The sequence below is a fragment of the Bufo gargarizans genome, chromosome 1 (genome assembly GCF_014858855.1).
Source record: "Bufo gargarizans isolate SCDJY-AF-19 chromosome 1, ASM1485885v1, whole genome shotgun sequence".
Lineage (NCBI taxonomy): Eukaryota > Metazoa > Chordata > Amphibia > Anura > Bufonidae > Bufo > Bufo gargarizans.
In genome coordinates, this window is record NC_058080.1 from 406566568 (window position 1) to 406585962 (window position 19395).

General features: G+C 45.0%; 1 protein-coding gene across 1 annotated transcript in view; it reads left to right on the forward strand.

Moving 5' to 3' along the window:
* Positions 1-19395, forward strand: part of LOC122932060 (phospholipid phosphatase-related protein type 1) — a 193532-nt gene that overhangs the window by 119586 nt on the left and 54551 nt on the right. The window lies entirely within an intron of this gene.

The following is a 19395-nucleotide window of genomic DNA, read 5'->3' on the forward strand; positions in this document are numbered from 1 at the left end:
ATTTGAGTTACATTGTGAAAACTCAGATCCGACAGTATATTCTAACACAGAGGCGTTCCCATGGTGATGGGGACGCTTCAAGTTAGAATATACTACGAACTGTGTACATGACTGCCCCCTGCTGCCTGGCAGCACCCGATCTCTTACAGGGGGCTGTGATCAGCACAATTAACCCCTCAGGTGCCGTACCTCAGGGGTAATTGTGCGTATCATAGCCCCCTGTAAGAGATCAGGTGCTGCCAGGCAGCAGGGGGCAGTCCCCCTCCCTCCCTCTATTGTATTTACTCATTGATGGCCAGTGTGCGCCCCCCCCAGGCCCCCCTCCCTCCCTCTGATGTTTTAACTCATTGGTGGCCAGTGTGCGGCCCCCTCCGGCCCCCCTCCCTCCCTCTATTGTATTAACTCATTGGTTGCCAGTATGCGGCCTCCCCCGGCCCCCCCTCCCTCCCTCTATTGTATTAACTCATTGGTGGACAGTGTGCGGCCAACCCTGGCCCCCCCTCCCTCTGATGTATTAACTCATTGGTGGCCAGTGTGATGCCCCCCCGGCCCCCCCTCCCTCCCTCTATTGTATTAACTCATTGGTGGCCAGTGTGCGGCCCCCCCGGCCCCCTTCCCTCCCTCTATTGTATTAACTCATTGATGTCCAGTGTGCGGGCCCCCCCCCGGCCCCCCCTCCTCCCCATCATTGGTGGCAGCGGAGAGTTCCGATCGGAGTCCCAGTTTAATCGCTGGGGCTCCGATCGGTAACCATGGCAATCAGAACACTACTGCAGTCCTGGTTGCCATGGTTGCTTAGCAATATTAGAAGCATCATACTTACCTGCTGCGCTGTCTGTGACCGGCCGGGAGCTCCTCCTACTGGTAAGTGACAGGTCTGTGCAGCGCATTGCTTAATGATCTGTCACTTACCAGTAGGAGGATCTCCCGGCCAGTCACAGACAGCACAGCAGGTAAGTATGATGCTTCTAATATTGCTAAGTAACCATGGCAACCAGGACTGCAGTAGCATCCTGGTTGCCATGGTTACCGATCGGAGCCCCAACGATTAAACTGGGACTCCAATCGGAACTCTCCGCTGCCACTAATTGGTAGCCAGTGGCCCCCCCTCCCTCCCCTGTAGTTAACTCATTGGTAGCCAGTGGCCCCCCTCCTCCCTCCCCTGTAGTTAACTCGTTGGTGGCAGTGTGCGCCCCCCCGCCCCCCCTTCCTCCCTCTATTGTTTTAATACATTGGTGGCAGTGTGCGCCATCCCCCCCGCCCCCCCCTTCCTCCCTCTATTCTTTTAATACATTGGTGGCAGTGTGCGCCCCCGCCCCCCCTTCCTCCCTCTATTCTTTTAATACATTGGTGGCAGTGTGCGGCCTCCCCTCTTCCCCCCCCCCCGATCATTGGTGACAGCGGAGTTCCGATCGGAGTCCCAGTTTAATCGCTGGGGCTCTGATCGGTAACCATGGCAACAGGTCTGTGCTGTGCATTGCCTAATGATCTGTCACTTACCAGTAGGAGGAGCTCCCGGCCGGACACAGACATCGCAGCTCGCAGGTAAGTATGATGCTTCAACAAATTGCTAAGTAACCATGGCAACCGGGACTGCAGTAGCGTCCCGGTTGCCATGGTTACCGATCGGAGCCCCAGCGATTAAACTGGGACTCCGATCGGGACTCTGCTGCCACCAATGATCGGGGGGGGGGGAGAGGGGAGGCCGCACACTGCCACCAATGTATTAAAAGAATAGAGGGAGGAAGGGGGGGGGGGCGCACACTGCCACCAATGTATTAAAAGAATAGAGGGAGGAAGGGGGGGCGGGGGGGGGGGGGGGCGCACACCAATGTATTAAAACACTGGGCCACCAATGAAATTTAAACTGGGGAGGGAGGGGGGTCTGCCCCCTGCTGCCTGGCAGCCCCGGATCTCTTACAGGGGCTATGATGCGCACAATTAACCCCTTCAGGTGCAGCACCTGAGGGGTTAATTGTACAGCTCACGGCCCCCTGTAAGAGATCGGGTGCTGCCAGGCAGCAGGGGGCAGTCATGTACACAGTTCGTTGTATATTCTAACTAGAAGCGTCCCCATCACTATGGGAACGCCTCTGTGTTAGAATATACTGTCGGCTCTGAAAAAGCTTTTATGCAGACAGATCCGAAGATCCGTCTGTATGAAAGTAACCTACGGCCACGGATCACGGACACGGATGCCAATCTTGTGTGCATCCGTGTTCTTTCACGGACCCATTGACTTGAATGGGTCCGTGAACCGTTGTCCGTCAAAAAAATAGGACAGGTCATATTTTTGGGATGGACAGGATACACGGATCACGGTCTCGGCTGCAAAACGGTGCATTTTCCGATTTTTCCACGGACCCATTGAAAGTCAATGGGTCCGTGAAAAAAAAACGGCACAACGGCCACGGATGCACACAACGGTCGTGTGCATGAGGCCTAACTGGCTTGCTGATATGATAGAATTTGGACATGAAATTGAACTTTTTTAAAAGAACAACATAAAAATGTTGTGCAAATCAATAAAAAGTCACTTCTCTACTCCACATAGGCCCCAGCTTTAAAAAATGTCTTTATGATTGCCAGTTATTCAGAGTAATGTACCATATGTTGTGACAGATTTACTGAAGATGGGAACCTGCGGTCAAAAATGTCTCACAACATACATTAATAAAGTAGTTTAGCTAATGTGATCCCACTGTTTATAAATGTGGTCCATAATGTGTCATAGTGTGTGCCAAAAAGTTATTTTCCTACACTCTGAGACTACTAACTGGGTACAATTGGTCCTTTTGTATAAATCTTATTAGGTATTCATGTATTATATCCAAATTTTTACAGTATTATGTATTATATCATTATTACATTCCTGTGTATTGTATTACTATTATTATACTGGCATAATGTATTATATTACAATTATTACAGCATTATGTATTTTATCATAATCATTATTAGAGATTACAGATGGCCTTGCTGTTCAGCCGCAGTCGTTTCGTGGCGAACTTTGCTTGTTCATGATTCGCCTAACATGTGAACATATGGCAATAATATTTGCACGCGCCATACTTCTTTTGCATAGTGCCAAACTTTGACCCATGACACATCCACCAGGTTGGATAGGAGACGTTTCAGCACATGGACATCCCCCTACCCTATAAATAAACCCGATCTGGCAGTCATTTTACATTCAGTGTTTTGCCAGTGTAGGGAGAGTTTGCTGTGTGGAGCAGTGACAGACTGTTAGGGAAACCAAACGCTAGCTAATAGGGCCACAAAAGTCCTTTTAAGGACTGGTATAGGTGTGCTATCGATAGGTGTGACATACTTTCTAACATAGAAATTATAATATAGTGCATTTGTATTGTGCAGCAGTTGGGTGCGGTTCTGCTGCGATACTGCAGCTAGATAGAGGAACAAACGCTATTGGAATAACTAATTGCCTCCCAAAAAAAAAATGATTGAGGGGTGTGATGTACCTATAATATACCTTCTAACATAGAAAGTATATTATAGTGCATTTGTATTTTGCAGCAGTTGTGTGTGGTTCTGCTGAGATCGCTGTCAGACGTATGATTTGTGACAGCCCGACGCGCTGGAACTCCACCTTGTATATGCTTGATAGGCTGCTCCAGCAGCAATGTGCCGTTAACGACTACTTGTACAAACTCTTCACCAGGACAGATTCTGGGGAGCTTGGTTTCTTTTCACCTCTCCAGTGGCTGCTCATGCGCGATGCATGCAGACTTCTGCGGCCATTTTGATGAGATCACCAAACTGGTCAGTCGCAGCCAGAGAGCCATCAGTGACATCGTGCTTTATGCCCTTTTTCTGGAGCATACATTGTGTTGTGTCATTGATCAAGCCGTCAAGGAGCAGGAGCTGGAAAAAGAGGAAGTCGCAATGCTGAACTAATTCCCAGGGGGGGCTACTCCATCTGAGAAAAGTCAGCAGGAGTCTGAAGAGTAGTCAGAGGAGGATGGTGATTTGGGGGAGGAGGAGGAGGAGCAAGAAGAGCAGACTTTGCACTTTTCTGGGATCCCTGGTGTTGTCCATGGATGGGGGGAGCAGACCGAGGACAACATTCTCCTGGGCGATGAGCAGGAACGAGGGCACTCGACCGTTTCCAATTTAGTGCAAATGGGGTCCTTCATGCTCCAGTGTTTGAAGAGGGACCCATGTATAAAAAGAATAAAGGGTAGGGACCAGTACTGGGTGGCAACTTACTTAGACCCCCGGTACAAACACAAAATGGCAGACATGTTACCAGCATCACAGAGGGCTGTCAGAATGCAGCATTTCCAGGCCTTGCTGCGAGAGATGCTGTATTCTGCTGTCGCGGGTGCTGGTAGAGGAATTTCTACCCAAGAGAAACAGTTGAGCGTACCAATCCTACCATGCATGCAAGAAGAGAGCGGTTTGAAGATTTGTTGGTCACTTTGGATATGAGATCATTCTTGCAGCCAGCCCATCGACAGCTGCCCTACGGATCCAGCCTCAGGGAACGCCTAGACCGACAGGTGTCCGACTACATCGGGTTAACGGCCGATGTGGAAGCTCTGAGAAGCGAGGAGCCCCTGGATTACTGGGTGTGCAGGCTCGACCTGTGGCCAGAGCTGGCACAATTTTCCATGGAACTCTTAGCTTGCCCCTCATCGAGTGTCCTGCCCGAAAGGACTTTCAGTGCAGCAGGGGGGATTGTGACAGATAAGCACACTCGCCTAGCTCATGACAGTGTGCACTACCTCACATTTCTAAAAAATTTATGAGGCATGGATCTCGGAGGAATTCAACACCTGTGATGACCACGTTTAATAGAATTTCCTCATGCCAGCCCACACATATCCGCCACCACTCAGAACAAACAATGGTCCCTGTCTTATGTAAATACAGCGGCATAAAAGGCCTTTTCTGTCAGGTGAATGCCTAATGTTTGGGACCTGTACTCCACTGGTATCCAATGACCGTCCAGTATACCTCCAGCCAAATAATCACTTGATCTTTTCTGTCAAGTGAATGCCTAATGTTTGGGGCCAATACTCCACTGTCATGCAGTAAAATTGATATCCATTAATCGTCTAATATACCTCCATCAAGATAATCACTTGATCTTTTCTGTGCGATGAATGCATAATTTTTGGGGCTTGTAATCTAACTGGCCAACATTTAAATTGTTATACGGTGACCGCCTAATGTACCTCCAGGCACATAATCACTTGTTCTTTTCTGTCAGGTGAATGCCTAATGTTTGGGCCCTGTACTCCACTGGCCTGCAGTAAAATTGTTATTTAATGACCGTCTAATATACCTATAGCCACATAATCACTTTATCTTTTCTGTCCAATGAATGCCTAATGTTTGGGGCCTGTACTGCACTGGCCCGCAGTAAAATTGATATCCTATGACCGTCTAATATACCTCCAGCCACATAATCACTTGATCTTTTCTGTACGATCAATGCCTAATTGTTCGGCCCTCGGAGGAATTCAACACCTGTAAGGACCACGTGTTATCGAATTTCACCTATTCTTATTTGGGGTTTATTCAAGAGTGGGGATTTTGTTAGCCATGTTTTTAATCCAATTTTATATTTTTAGTTCTTTTAAACATATGTATTTGAGATGTATTTGTACTGGCCTGCAGTAAAATTAATATCCAATGACCGTCTAACATACCTTCAGCCATATAATCACTTGATCTTTTCTGTACGGTGAATGCCTAATGTTTGGGGCCTGTACTCCAGTGGGCTACATTAAAATTGTTATTTAGTGACCGCATAATGTACCTCAAGTCACTTAATTACAATTTATTTTATGTCAGGTGAATGCCTAATTTTTAGGGTGAGAGAAGTTTTGTAAATTTTGATTCGGCTGATTTACCAAACTTCGATAAGAAATTTGATTAGTTCACAATTCATTCAGCATGAATCTCGATAAATCAGGTCTACCCAGGCCACTCTGCCTATTTTCATGCCACTTCTCAGTGTGAAGGTTTAGAAGTTAAACTTAAGTTAGACCGCCCTTTAATACTGAAGGTATCTTTACACGAGTAGATGATTGGTACGATTGAGTGATGAACGAGTCACTTCTTGAAGTTGCAAGCATTTCAGCAATGACCCTTTACATGTGCAAATTATTGTTCACAAAATAATAATTTCAATCACATATTCCATAATTTGTAAAGCAGAAAGTTGTATTTACACAAGGTGATAATTTGAGTGCCGTGTTTAAACAAACCCACTGTGTAATCGTCTATATCTTCTGTAAAGGTACCTTTAGGCATAGTAAGTCTATCAGTAAAGTAAGGGTACTTTCACACTTGCAGCAGATAATACCGGCAGGCAGTTCCGTCGCCTGAACTGCCTGCCGGATCCGGACGCAAACTGATGGCATTTCTGGATCCGTCTGACAAATGCATTGAAATACTGAATCCGTCTCTTTGGTGTCATCCAGAAAAACTGATACGGTATAAATTTTCTTAGCATTTTTAAAGGTCTGCGCATGCGCAGACAGGAAATCCGGATCCGTTTTGCCGTAACACTTAATGCTGAATCCGGCACTAATACACTTCAATGCAAATTAATCCGGCATTCCCGCAAGTGTTCAGTATTTTTGGCCAGAGAGAAAACTGCAGCATGCTGCGGTATTTTCTCTGTCCAAAAAACGTAAGAGGGACTGAACTGATGCATCCTGAACGGAATGCTCTACATTCAGAATGCATTAGGATAAAATTGATCAGTTTTTGTCCGGTATTGAGCTCCTGTGACGAAACTCAATACTGGAAAACAAAAACTCTAGTGTGAAAGTACTCTAACAGATTAACTATGATGTTTATGTTTTCACACTGCTAGGAGGAGGCTTCCGTCCAGCAGTGTATTTGGTGACGTCACCGGCTCTGGTAGGCGGGCTTTAGCGCTGCCCTAGCCATTTTACAGGCTAGGGCAACACTAAAGTCAGCCCATTATTGCTGGTGACGTGACCAGGCTTACTGCTGGGCAGATGTCTCCACCTAGCAGTCCCTTTGGAGAGCCCAGTAAATCACCATATCACCAGAAAAAGCCTTTGCCCTGCGTGATTCAGCCCAGGGCAAAGGAGAGCATCGGAGCATAAAATGTTCCGATGCTCATATTAGGGGGGCTTTCTGGGTAAAAATGTGGGTAAGTCTGGGTTCAGAGCTGACCCCTTTAAGGGGTCATGCATTATATTATGCTCTTATGTAGAGGAGCTTACCCCACTGATACACAGAGTGCTGTTCTAGGCCAGTGTTTCCTTGATGTTTGCTCTAAGGACTGATTGAAATGCCCTTGAAATCCCTCTTCATTCACTGAAAAGTGCTGGACATAGTAAATCCCTGATAATAAATGCAGTGTATATTACCTCCTCAGCAGAGATTAGCCATACTAATGCAATGATATTCAAGTCTTAAGAATGCAATTAACCAAACAGCTCAACCATTAGAGTGATTGAAAAAAAAATACTGAACCAGGAGCATCTGATTTAATATCCAATTATGTGTCATTATATTTCATTTTCCTGCACATGAACAATGCCCCTTTACTATAAGTATATGAAATGGTGTGATGAATGAATGAATTTTCCTTTGGAAATGTGCTAGCATTGCTAGATGTTACAGTAAATCTGCAATATAGACATATAGGATAACCTCACATAATATAATTAGCAGCCTAGCAGCTAAAAAGTAACTCAAACCTTATATCCTGACTTATTGGCTTTCTATAAAATGACTCTAGCAGGCAGACATGCCATATGTACTACCTGGTTAGCTACACAATGGCCCTGTAGGTAAGTGGCCCACTGGCAACCTACTGGATCTATTATATTACACAGCTTACAGTTACTGGTGGATTGTGGGGGGGGATCATCAATGACACATTGAAGAGGAAGGGGCCCATATACAGTAAAGTGTAAAAGTTTTAGGCAGGTGTGGGTGTGAAAATGCTTCAAAGTAAGAATGTTTAAAAAATAGAAGTACTAATAGTTTATTTTTTTTATCAATAAAATTCTAAGGAAATTAATAAAAAAGAAATCTAAATCAAAAAAATATTTGCTGTCACCACCCTTTGCCTTAAACCAGCATCAGTTCTTCTAGATACATTTGCACGGTTCTTGAAGGAACTTTGCAGGGATGTTCTTCAAGGGAAGTAGGGGGATGTAGGTTTGCTCAAATCCTTCTGTCTCTTCATGTAATCCCAGACAGACTTGATGATGTTGAGATCAGTCCTCTCTGGGGTCCATATAATTACTTCCTGGACTCAATTCTTCTTTATCCTAAAGATAGTTCTTAATGACATTGGCTCAATGTTTGGGGTAGTCCTGCTACAGAACAAATTTAAAATTTAAACTATTAACACTTCTATTTCTACACCTCCATTTCTGTCTCTAAAATTGATTTCTGTGTTTATTTATTCAGACATATTTTAAATTTTAAGCCCCAATGGAGACAGGGACTGCATAAAGAGGTTACAATCTCTGTACAGTTCATATCTTAGCATAATACTGTATAATTAATGAGAAATAAAAAGTGTTGCATGGAATTAGAAAAAGAGTATTGAGATTAGAAAAAGAGTTTGCTCTTATTCCAAAAATAGAGACACTCTTGTTTATTGTCTGTGCCTGGTATTGCTACATGGTCCCATTTCTTGATATACCTGATACAGCCTATGGACAAGAGTGGCATCTTTATATAATCTGACATTTTCTGTACTGCAAAAATTTCATAATTATTTAGTTTTATGTTATAGATACATGATATGCACTCTTTTGTACAGTATATACTAGATGCTGACTGTCCATTCAAATATCAAGGCAGTGCTCAATGGCCCATTTTCAATGGGAGCTCACATCTCCTTAGCCTGTTACAGTCACTAACAGTAGACTCTTTGGTACATCCTTATGATATGCCCATAATGTATGATAATTTGGGGTCTTACGACTGGGATTCTTACAATCTAACCCAGTTATATCAAAGCGATATTTTTTATTAATCCTTTGAAAACATGGAGATTTTCCGTTTTAGCTTTTCCATTTTTTACCCCCTGCCTTCCCAGAGCCGTATCTTTCACGTTTCCATTCACATAGACATATGGGGGCTTGTTTTCTGCAGGACAAGTTGTACTTTCTAATTTCACTATTTATTATTGCATACAATGTAGTCGGAAGCTGGAAAAAAATTCAAAATGGAGTGGAATTAGAAAGAAAAAGCAGTTGCGCCATAGTTTTATGGGTTTTGTTTTTACGGTGTTCCCTATTTGGTAAAACTGACTTGTTATTGTACCTTAATTCTTCGGGTCAGTGTAATTACAGAGTAACCAAATTTATATAGTTTTTCTTGTGTTTTAATATTTAAAAAAAGTAAAACTTAGGAAATTGGCATTGCTATATTCTAACCTGCATAACTTTTTTTATTTTTTTATTTTCATCTATAATAATCTTATTGATCCATTTTGGAATGCGTATGACCGTACAGTATTTTGGGATGCAGCAGTGCATATGAACATTATTTTTTATTGTTTATTATGGGGAAAGGGGGAGGGGTTAATTCAAATTTTTTTCTTTTTGTATTTTAAAAACTTTTTTTAAATCCCAGGGAACCTGAACTTGCAATGATTAGATTGATTTTCCTATACACCAATGTGATTTAATATATCAGTGTATGGGGCATTCTATATAACCCATTAAAGTACTGCCACCTAAATTAGAATATACAGTCCTGATCAAAAGTTTAAGACCACTTGAAAAATGGCAAAAAATCATATTTAGCATGGATCTTAACAAGGTTCCAAGTAGATCTTCAATATGCAACTAGAAGAAATGGGAGTGAGACAAAACATTTTTTGAGCATTCAATTTAATGAAAACAACGAATAAACTGAAACAGGCTGTTTTTCAGCTGATCAAAAGTTTAGGACCACACCTCCCAAAAAAAAACTACCCCCCCCCCCCCCAAAACAGAAATCCAACTTCCAAACATGAACTCAGTAATGAGTAGCTCCTCCGTTATTGTTTATCACTTCCAAAATTCGTTTTGGCATGCTTGATGCAAGAGTTTCCATGAGGTTAGTGGGACCATTTCTCCAAGTGGTGAAGATGGCCGCACGAAGGCCATCTACTGTCTGGAACTGTTGTCCATTTTTGTAAACTTCCAAAGGTTCTCAATTGGATTTAGATCAGGGGAACACGCAGGATGGGCCAAAAGAGTGATGTTATTCTCCTGGAAGAAGTCCCATGTCCTGTGAGCATTGTGTACTGTAGCGTCTGCAACATCTAGACATAGCCAGCAGCCGTTTGACGCCGCTGCAATTCCTGAAGCTCCATTGTTCCACTGAAGGAAAAAGCACCCCAGACTATTATGGCGCCCCCTCCACTGTGGCGTGTAGAACACATCTCAGGTGGGATCTGCTTGTCATGCCAGTAACGTAGGAAACCATCAGGACTATCAAGGTTAAATTTTTTCACATCAGAGAATAAAACTTTCTTCCACTTTTGAATGTCTCATGTTTGGTGCTCTCTTGCAAAGTCAAAACGAGCAGTTCTGTGGTGTTTGAGGAGACGAGGTCTTTGAAGACGTTTTTTGTTTTTGAAACCCTTCAGTCTCAGATGCCGTCTGATGGTTATGGGGCTGCAGTCAGCACCAGTAAGGGTCTTAATTTTGGTCGAGGATCGTCCAGTGTCTTGACGGACAGCCAATTGGATCCTCCGGCTCAGTGCTCAGGTCTTCCACTTGACTTTTTTGTTCCATAACCTTCAGGATCATTTAAGAAATCCCAAATGACTGTCTTACTGTGTCCCACCTCAGCAGCGATGGCGCGCTGTGAGAGACCCTGCTTATGCAGTTCAACAACCCGACCACGTTCAAAAAGGGAGAGTTTTTTTTTACTTTGCCATCACAACGTGTGACTACCTGACAGAGAATGACAATGAATCCACATCTTTGCACAGATTTGGCCTTTTAAAAGGCATGTGGTCCTAAAATTTGGATCAACTGAAAAACAGCCTGTTTCAGTTTAATCGTTATTTTCAATTAATTGAATGCTCAGAAAATGTTTTGTCTCACTCTCATTTCTTCTTGTTGCATATTGAAGCTCTACTTGGAACCTTGTTAAGCTCCGACAATGTAAAATATGATTTTTTTTTGCCATTTTTCAAGTGGTCTTAAACTTTTGATCAGGACTGTACCTGTGATAGGCCTGGTAGCCTTGTACAGGCTCTGGCCTATCACCATCAAGGAATGGCTTCACTGATCTCAGTGTGGAGAAGCCATTTGGGCCCCAGGAGCACAGCGTTCCTGGGGAAAGCTGTCTCAGATGCCATGGTCACATGTAAAAATTGTCATGTGAGGAGTTAAATGTCTGTAATCAACATTAACTTTGTGGCGAAACCAACCTCGCCACTGGGTGGTGGAGAGGCCTGGTTGCAACCTCTTGCTCCAGGATTATGGGCCCTCTCATCAGCCATGCTTCCTTTGTTCACAAAGGACTTTAACTAACGTTTGAACCCCTGGTCTAATTCGAGCCATTTTGGGTTATGTTAAATGTCTATGTGTACTGTAAAGGGTGGGACATTGTATATTTGAGTAGTGATGTCTGTCCTATTGTCCCCATGTGTGTATTGGCGATTTCTCTTTGTCCTGAGAGATAATTGAATTACCCTCTGTTGTCTCTGGGACAGAAGACACTGTGTATTCTCCTGCCTGCTATACAATTACATCAACCCATTGTGTGGGGTAATTGTATCACAGGCAGAGGGGATGATTTTGTGTGGGAGTGTATTGTACGTGTTTATTGGTTGTTTTTACAAAACCCTGTGGGTGGTAACCTTGTTGGAAAATGTGTATAAGTCAATGCTTGTGTGTTCAATAAAGAGTTCCTATTGTACCCTTCATCATGTTGAGGCTGGTGTTTGGGTAACTAATCGACACTGGGGATTGCTATATGCTGAAGATTTGCTATACTCCCCTGGCTATACTATTAGCTCTTGTAAGAGCTGTTCCTGCTCTCTGGATTTAGGAGAGGTTCACCCACTGGAGCCTTGTCGTAGGTCCAGGGTGGGTAGGAGATGGTGAGACCTCAACCAAGCTTCGACGGTTCGTGGGGTCTGCAGTGCTTACGGTGTCAAGTGGAGTGCTTGGAGTCCTCGGGAAGAACTAGGAGCATCATGGTTAGGAAACATTATTTCCTGTATATTTAGTTGTATATAACGTGCAAGTGCTGCCAAAAAAGAGGCACTCGGATACAACCTGTATATCACATAAAGGAGGGCCTCATTCACATTGTGGTACAATTGTTCAGGTAGTGGGACTCCTACACTTATAAAGCCTATGGACTAAGTGAAAGGGCTGCCAAAAATTACAAGAAACCAGCATTCCAATACACCCTTTATTACACATAAAGGAGGGTATCACACACCCTTGAAAAATTATGATTGATGGCCTGCTGGTGACCCTCAAAAACATTAGGAGCAAGGGACTACTTGTGACCCTCTAAAACATTAGGGGCGAGGGCCTGCTGCTGATCTGACCATCTAAAACATTAGGGGTGTGGGTCTGCTGCTGAGGTGACCCTCTAAAACATAATGGACGAGTGCCTGCTGCTGATCTAAAATATTTTATGCGAGGGCCTGCTGGTGATCTGACCCTCTAAAAGATTATAGGTGAGGGTCTGCTGGTGAGCTGACCCTGTAAAACATTATGGTTGAGCGCCTGCTGGTGAGCTGACCCTCAAAAATATTATATGCGAGGGCCTGCAGGTGAGCTGACCCTCTAAAAGATTGTAGGTGAAGGTCTGCTGGTGAGCTGACCCTCTAAAACATTACATGCGAGGGCCTGCAGGTGAGCTGACCCTCTACAAGATTAGGAGTGAGGACAGACTAATAAGCATGTTCATATGATGGAAGAGGAGGAGGAGGATGAGAAAAGGAAGATTGAACCATATACCCTTTTTTGTGGTGGAAGGGGTGCATGGGAATACAGTGTATTCAATACACCATAAAAGCCACATTTAGAGTGCCTTTATGTTCAGCCGCTTTCCTCTAGTGGAGTAGAGAAGTCAGGGGCAATCCAGGTCATTTTCAGTTGACAGGCAGATGCGCTTATCAGTTATTATGGCCCCAGCAGCACTAAATACCCGCTTTGACAAGATGCTGGCGGCAGGGCAGACCAGCACCTCCAAGGCATAGAGCACCAGTTCGTGCCACGTTTCCAGCTTGCACACCCAATAGTTGTAAGGCACAGAGGGATCACTAAGGACCCTGAAACGGTCTGCTACTTACTTTTTCACCATCTTCCAAAATTGTCCCTGGCTTTGGAGAGTGTTGCCCTGCCTCTGTTGGAACTGCTGTGTGTTCCCTTCATCTCCCCTCCTCGGTTCCCCAAGGAACTACATACTCTGCTGCCAGCGTTGTCAGCTGGAAATCTTTGGAGCAATTTTTACACAAGGACCTTCTGGTATTGCACCATTTTGCTCGTCCTCTCCACCACAAGAATGAGAGATGAGTAGTTCTCTTTGTAGCGGGGGTCGAGAAGGGTGAACAACCAGTAATCGGTGTTGTCCAAAATGCGCAAAATGCATGGGTCACGGGAAAGGCAGCCTAACATAAAGTCAGCCATGTGTGCAAGAGTCCCAACAGGCAAGACTTCGCTGTCATCATCAGGAGGATGACTCTCAATCTCCTCATCCTCTTCCTTCTCTTCTGCCCATCCACGCTGAACAGATGAAATTAAACTTCCATGGGTACTACCCTCTGTAGCGGAGGCAACCGTCTCCTGCTACTCCTACTCCTCATTATCCAATTTGCGCTGAGAAGACGAAGTAAGGGTGGTCTGGCTATCACCCTGTGTATTGTCTTCCCCCATTTCTGCCTCTTGCACATGCAAAGCGTCGGCCTTAATTGTGAGCAGTGAGCATTTGAGTAGACACAGAGGTGGGATGGTGATGCGGATAATGATTCCTCAAATTTTCTTAAAACCTCACAGAGGTCAGACATCCATGCCCACTCCTCGCTTGTGAAGAGCAGAAGCTGACTGGAAAGTGTCACGGTCATATTGGTGTTTGAACGTGACACGGTTGCCATGCTGACTGGTTGCCGGTGGCAACGTGTTGTTGGCAGTTTGCATGTGCACTTTCCCTTTAAGGTTTGCCTCCCTGCTGTTTTGTGAGCAAGGGGTTAATCTTCTTGCTAGTGGGGATTAAGGTGTTTCCTGGGTGTGCCGCGGGCTTGATATATACCTGTGGCATGCTGGCTGGGTGCAGTTTGAACTACAGCCTTGCTTGGTGTTGGAGCTTTGCTCCTTGCCTGGTTGTTTCTGCCCAGTCTTTGAGGGCCACCTTATGGAACATAAATTGTCCTCCCTTATGTACCCTCCATGTACCTTTACCCTCACTTGTATGTGTGGTGTGGGTTTATGTTCTGGGTTTTTGAAGCGTATTGTTGGTTGTTACATATCTGAGCTGTTGTTGGTGTTGGTCCCTGCATGTATGCTATTCGTCACCCGGTATGTTGATACCTCCGGAAGGGGGCTGGTTTCCCTGAGGGGTGAACCATAAGTTTGGATTCAGTGCTGCCTGGGGCTGCATTGCACCTTGCTGTATGGGGCCCAGGCAGTATCAGGTGTGCTGGATTCCGGTGTGTGGTGTTGTTTGTATGGTGTTCTATTTAGTGTGTGGGCACCTGTACTTATGCATGGGTTCCAGTCGTGTTGGCTGTAGCAGGTAAGTGTGTTTCTGGTGTTCTTACCTGCCAACTCTGTTGTCCACTTTTTCCTGCAACTAGGCCTGTGGAGACTCTGGTTCATCCGTGTCTTCGATGAACCTGGTTGTCTCTTGTTCCTGTCTCCTAACCTCAGGGATATTCAGGGTTCTGAAGTTTCCAGAGTATGGGCCCTCCTACCTTAAGGGTCAGCTCATACAGTTAGTAGAACAGGGCAAGATTTAGGGATGCTATAGGAGGTGACCAGCTCCCTTTTCTTGGCAGCCTGGTCTAGCTGCTACCCCTACACTTACCCCTTTTACATTGTACGGTGGGGGGTTTCCCCCAATCCCCACTGTGACAGAAAGCCGATGACCATGTTGCATCTGGTATTCCACTACTGCCCTCTGCTGCTCACAAAGCCTGGCCAACATGTGGAACGTTGAGTTCCAGTGCTTGCTCACGTCGCACAACAGCCAGTGAGCTGGCAATTTCAAGCACTGCTGCAGCGTTTACATACCGTCTGAAGCTGTCAATGACTTGAGGAAATGTGCACACATGCGGCGCACCTTCACCAGTAGCTCATGCAAATTGGGGTAGGTTTTGAGAAACCGCTGAACCACTAAGTTTAAGACATGGGCTAGGCATGAGATGTGTGTGAACTTGCCGAGCGCCAAAGCCGCCACCAGTTACAGACATTATTATACACAACCATGCCTGGTTTTAGGTTGAGTGGCGAGAGCCACAGCTCAGTCTGGTCTCTTATCCCCTGGCACAGCTCTCTTATCCCCTGCGGTGTACTGTTTGTCACCTAAGCAGATCAGCTTAAGAACGGCCTGTTGACACTTCCCCATTGAAGTGCTACACTGCTTCCAGCTACCACTTGATGGTTAACTGGTGTTCCAAGAGGATAATTCTGAGGTGGAAGTGGAGAAAGGAGCGGAGAAGTGGGGTTTAGAGCCACTAATGTAGGTGGTGGTGGAAACCCTGATGGAATCCTTGGCGTCGCTAGCACCTGTGCCATCCCAGGGTACGACTCGCTCCTGGCCTCCACAACGTTCACCCAGTGTGCCATCAGGGAAATGTAGCGTCCCTGGCCGAAAGCACTTGTCCATGTGTTTAAGTGGTTAAGTGGACCTTTCCAGTAACTGCGTTGGTCAGGGCACGGGTGATGTTACGGGACACATGCTGGTGTAAGGCGGGCACGGGACACCATGAAAAATAGTGGTGGCTGGGGACTGCGTAACGGCCACCTACATCAGGCTGTGGAAGGCCTCAATGTCCATAAACCTAAATGGCAACATTTCCAGGGCCAGTAATTGGAAAGTTGCGCATTTAGTGCTATGGCCTGTGGATGGATGGCTGGGAATTTGCGCTTGCGTTCAAATTTCCTGGGTAAGGAAATTTGTACTCTGCGCTGGGACACTGAAGTGGATGTTGTCGCTGATGGTGCTTGCGAAGGTCCAGTTGCAGGGCAGGAGGCACCCTTGCCTGCGCCTTCGACAGGAGATTAACCAGCACGTAACACAGGGGAAGAGGAGGCAGTGGTGTGACCCGCAGACACAGATTGTGGACCCAGGCGTTCGGCCCACCTATTACGGTGCTTTGATGCCATGTGGCGGACCATGCCGGTGGTGGTGAGGTTGCTAGTGTTCACGACCCTGCTCATTTTTGTATGGCAAAGGTTGCAAATTACAATTCTTTTGTCGTCCGCACTTTCCTCAAAAAAGCGCCAGACTGCGAAACACATACCCCTTGGCAAGGGAGATTTCTGCAAGGTGGTACTCCGGAGAACAGTTGCGAGCCTTTTTGGTGTGGCCCGCCTTCTCCTTTTTGCCACCCCACTGCCTCTTCGAGGCTGTTGCGGCGCTGTGGATCCCTCCCCCTATGTACTGCTGTCCTCACTCAGCTTGTCACCTTCCCAGGTTGGGTCAGTGACTTCATCGTCCAGCGCCTCCTCTTCTACTTCCTTACTCTGGTCATCCTCCTGACTAGCTGACCTAACAACTGTGTCTCATCCGCATCATCAACCTCTTGAGACGCTAATTGCCGTTGACTTATTGGCAACTTTGTCTCATAATCTGTCACCTCTTTTTACCCTATAGAGTTGCGGACATGCACGGCTAGATCACCGCTAGCATGTCCGCAATATACCTGTCTCATAGCTTTGTGTGGTTTTATTTAATGTAAAAAATTATTTTATATATATATGTAAATCATCCTGGTAAGGACCCCAAGGGACTGTACTAACCATTCTGAAGCCAAGCCACGCCCCCCTGTGAAGGAGCCCAGCACCTCCTGTATCCACAAATCTCCTCCTTGCTCAGAAAGTCAGATCGTCGTGATATCGCCATGCGCAGTTCCTTCCCTGAGGCTGATGCCAGCACAGTGAAGGAACACTGTGCCGGCACTGGGTATGCGCTAGCTTGCGCATCGCGAGATTATACTGATCTGACTTACTGCAAGGAGGATATTCGTGGATACAGGCTGTGCTAGGCTCCTTCACAGTGGGGCGTGGCTGGGCTCCAGAACAGTTAGTACAGCCCCTTGGGCTCCATACCAGGCTGATTTACATATATATCAAATAATTTTTTATACTCAATAAAACCACACAGAGCTATGGGACAGGTATACTGCGGACATGCTAGCGGCGATCTAGCCGTGCATGTACACAACTCTATAGGGTAAAAAGAGGTGACAGAATCCCTTTAAACGGACAATCCCTTTAAAAAGTTTTAGATATTTAGCACAGGTTGTGCTCAAAATATATATTGCTGCTGCCACACACAACAATATTCCTTAACCCATTCTACCCCGGGCCCATTTTCACCTTCCTACCCAGGCCTTTTTCCGCATAATTTGGTAATAACTTTGGAACAGTTTTATTTATCCAAGCCATTCTGAGATTTTTTTCTTGTGAAACATTGTACTTTTGAGTCAATATATTTCACCTTTGTTTATAAATTTCAATGTCTCTGCTTTTAAAACAGAAAGTGATAACTCATAAAATATTTATTACTTAACATTCACCATATGTCTACTTTATTTTTGCATCATTTAGCAAATGCCATTTTATTTTTGGGGACGTTAAAATGCTTAGACTTTTAGAAGCAATTCTTTAAATGTAAAAATTGTTCTTAAACCCACTTTTTAGGGACCAGTTCAGGTCCGAAGTCACTTTGTGGGGCTTACATAATAGAAACCCCCTACATATGACCCCATTGTAGAAACAACACCCCTAAAGTTACTCAAAATTGATTTTACAAACTTTGTTAACCCTTTAGGTGTTCCACAAGAATTAAAGAAAAATGGAGAAGAAATTTCAAAATTTCACTTTTGGCAGATTTTCCATTTTAATCAATTTTTTCCTTTAATACATCGAGAGTTAACAGCTAAAAAAAACCTCAACAATTATTACTCTGATTCAGAGGTTTACAGAAACACTCCACATGTGGTCGTAAACTGGCGATACCTAATATGTATACTTTTTTTTTCCCCCCTATTTTTTACCAACTTTTTTTAACTTTATTTGGGGAAAATGATGTTTTTGTTTATTTTTACTAAAAACTTTAAATTCTTTGGGGGGGGGAACTTTTTTTTTCCAACTTTTTTTTCATTTATATTTTGTCCCACTTTGGGACTTGAACTTTGGGGGGTATATTCCTTTACAATGCATTCCAATACCTCTGTATTGGAATGCATTGGGTGTATGAGTGTTACTGTGTGTATTACTCATACAGCTTCCGGGGCCAGCTTCTGCGTATTTAAAGACCATTTAAAATAGCAATCAGATGTAAGCTTTGGTAGTGACTAGTACCTCAGTACCAAAGCGCACTTCAGAATTCAGGCGAGAAGAACTTTGGCTCCATGAAGCCAATACATTTTAATGCTATACAGAAACAGCATTAACATCAAAGCATTTAAATCAACTTAGAGGTCGATTTGCTCAAGCCTACTTGGAACCAATAACCAGATAATGAGTGGTGTAAGGGATTAGGTAGCGGGGCTGTCGTCTCCTGGGTAGACAGGCACAGTTTAGCAGGCACACCGAAGAAGTTGCAGTCCACACAGCAGGAACTTCGTCTAACTGACCTCAGCCAGTTTTATTGTCAGGTTGAGGTACAGAACATAAAACATAACAAACAAAAATCCTAAGCCTGTCCGGCTCTAACTATACAGCATGAACCCTCCCTGACCCAGTGCCGGCCTAATACCAAGCACCTACACAAAATAGCAAAGTCCGTACCTCTTGTAGTGCTCTCACAGGCTCCATGCAGGTAACCTGTTCCCAGGCTGAGAGAGCTGTGTCTGCATTCTCAGCCTTATATCAGGCCAGCACACCTGAGGAGTAATTACCTGACAGCCCAAAACCCGGACTGTCCGGATGGAGTGGGGCCCACCCTTCTCTCCCCACTCCAGCAACACAGGCCCTAAGAACAGGTTTTATGCAAACCTGAGTTGCAGAGACCTCTCCTGAACATTTCCCTGGTTGCTTTTAAATGACAGAAGTGAGAAATCTTGGGCACACATAGACCCCGTCCACTACTTCTCCAGACACTCTGTCACATATCCTCCCCCCCTGTTTCAGACCAGACATCAGACAATGTACACGGGACAAGGCATCTGCATTTCCCATTTGGGTCCCTGGCCTATGCTTTACGGTAAACTGGTACTCTTGCAGGGCTAAGAAC